This window comes from Scyliorhinus canicula, chromosome 4 (assembly GCF_902713615.1).
Source record: "Scyliorhinus canicula chromosome 4, sScyCan1.1, whole genome shotgun sequence".
Taxonomy (NCBI): domain Eukaryota; kingdom Metazoa; phylum Chordata; class Chondrichthyes; order Carcharhiniformes; family Scyliorhinidae; genus Scyliorhinus; species Scyliorhinus canicula.
Genome location: NC_052149.1, coordinates 75,922,379 through 75,925,232, shown reverse-complemented (window position 1 = coordinate 75,925,232; position 2,854 = coordinate 75,922,379). Strand labels below are relative to the sequence as shown.

The 2,854-nt window shown below is 45.7% G+C and overlaps 1 pseudogene; it reads left to right on the top strand.

Moving 5' to 3' along the window:
• Positions 1 to 1,367: 1,367 nt before the first annotated feature.
• On the top strand, positions 1,368 to 1,701 carry LOC119964143 (annotated as a pseudogene).
• The last annotated feature ends 1,153 nt before the right edge of the window (positions 1,702 to 2,854 follow it).

The following is a 2,854-nucleotide window of genomic DNA, read 5'->3' as shown; positions in this document are numbered from 1 at the left end:
GTTGGAAACCAGTCCGGTCCTGGCATCTTCCCCGACAGCATCAAACACATACCCTCCTTTACCCCCTCCACAGTCAGAGGAGTCTCCAATTCTTCCCTTTTCGCCTGTTCCACCACTAGAATGTCCAAACCATCCAAAACCTCAAACACTGAGGACACATCCTCGGGGGCTCCGCTTCATAAAGGTTCCAATAAAACGCCTCATTAACCTTGGCCGGGGCAGAGACCACATCCCTGACTTACACAATTTCCCAAGAGGCCGCTTGTCACCTCAACTGATGAGCCAGTAAGTGACTTTTCATAAGCCTTTTCCCCATGCTTGTGAAAAGCTGGAATCAACCACCGCAACAAGTGCACGTCCCTATCCGTTTAAAGCAGCTTAAACTCCATCTGTAACTTCTTCCTAGTGGCAATTCCAGTGTCTCATTGATTGAGTATTGACAGTCCACCTCCAAGATGGTATCTGCCAACCTCTGCCTCTCTCCCCTTTCACTCTTCTCCTTGTGCTCCTTGACACAAATAATCTCCCATCTAACCACCACCTTTAACGCCTCCTAAAACTTGAAAAGGGAAATATCCTCATTCCTATTAAATCTCAAATAATCCTCAATGGCAGAGGAGACCCTCTCGCAAAAGTTCTTATCAGCCAACAGTGAAGCACCAAACCTCCACATGGGTGCTGAGCGGGGCCCAACCCAACCATCACATCCACATAATGCGAAGCATAATCCTGACTCCACCACCCACGGCAGCAAGGATCGACCTACCACAAAAAAATAAATCCTGGAATAGAGCTGGTGGACCTCAGAGAAGAACGGAAAATCCTTCTCCCCTGGATGTAGAAATCTCCACGGGTCAGCTTCCCCCATCTGCTCCATACAGGTCAACAGTGCCTGCGCCATTCCAGAAGTCCTCAATGCCTTCGGCCTCAACTTATTCAATTAAAGTCCCCTCCCATGATTAACTGGTGCGAATCCAAATCCGGGATCAAAGACAACAACTTATTAATAAATGCTGCGTCATTTCAATTTGGGGCATACACATTGACCAGTACCACCGGTGCACCTGCTAACAAACCGCAAGTGAAATACCTGTCCCACCCAGACCTTCTGTAACCTTATCTGATCTCTAACCCGCAAATGGGTCTCCTGCAACAGCACCACATCAGCTTTCAAAGTCTTAAGGCGCGTAGATACCCTGGATCTCTTTACCGGGCCTCTTCACCTCCTTACATTCCATGTAACCAGCCGAGCAGGGGGATGTCCACCGCCTCTCTTACCAGAGTCAGCCATTCCCACTTTGTGAGACAGTCCAGCAACCCTCTGAGAAGGGTCGACACCAGGCTCACCCAGAATGGCCGCTAGAAAAATGGGCCAATATCAGAGCAGAGAGGAGACTGCTTTTATTGTTGATGAAATTAGTGGCATTATTAAAGAATCAATTGAGGCTGCAATTGGTGGAAATGCACATCAGCCTAGCAGAGTTAATCAGTGGACGACAAGTGTGGTGGAACTGTGTCTGAGTCAGCTCACTAAGCTGGGAAAACCCTTCAAGTATATTGTAACCTCTGTGAAAATTAATGCAGAAGAATGGAGCTGGTCAGCACACAGCTAGTTCCTGGGATAATCTTGGTGATGGAAGCTGCACTGTGAGATGGGAGAATAAGACCATTTTTTGTATAGTCAGTGGGCTGGGTATCTAAAGCTTAGACTGCTGCCAGACTTCATCCTCAACTTACCTGGTCTTCAGATGGAAGATATACTTGTGAACACTTGATTGCTGCCTTTATAATTACATAATACCCTTAGTAAACTTAGGCTACAGTCAGCATATGTTCCTTTACTATTTCAGCTTCAGTATCGTGTTTTAGTGTGAGTTTTTGGGTTTTAACGTGGCATTGGTTCAATCTATGCTGCTAAGAAAAGTAAACAAATACAACTTAAACTAATGTTTTCATGAAAAGTTGTTCTGATTTGGAGGTTTTGAAATAAATGTGAAATGTTTTTAAAAAACCAGAATGGCTGCCAGATTCCCCCAATGCAGCCAGACAAAGAAATGTCGCAGCCGCAGTCAGAAACGACCACAGTCCTCCGACACCATACCCAAACAACCAAATAAACCACATCCAGGTTCCCAAATTCCTCCCCCCTCACCAAACCCCAGCCACCCATTTACCCTAACCCCTAAGTTCATACTTAATGAACCCCCCATTATATGAGCCGCAGATAACCCCATCCCTCCACTTCTGTTGGTTGGCTAAATTAGTTAGTGGAATAGCTCACTCACAGAAAACCCTTTACAACCCCAAAATTGCAGAAGACCTAACCAACCCCCACCCAAAACCGACATAATTAATTTCAAAAGAGAACAACATTAACAATAAGCAACTGCCGTCCCACAATCCCCCACAGCACAATGCTACATGTACAGTTACAAACAGCCCCATCTACATCTCTTCAACCATTGATAAGAAAAGACAGACAAATAGAAAACCCAAATAATCCCCACCCACCTCCAAACAAACATCCCTCAACCTATGCAATATACAATTATTTTGACTCCAGTCCATTTTGTTGGATGAATGCCTCCGCTTCCTCTGAAGTCTTGAAGTAGTGGTCCTTATTCTCATAAGCCACCCAAAGACATGTGGGGTAAACCACACCAAACCAAACTTTCTCTTGGTACAGTGCTGCCTTGGCCTTGTTAAAAGCTGCCTGCCTCCTGGCCAGCTCCACGCCAACATCTTGGTATTTCCTCACCTCGTGGCATTCCCATCTGCTATTCCGATGCTCCTTTGTCCACCATAAAATTCTCTCTTTATCCTGGTATCTGTGGAATCGCACAATAAATGTACA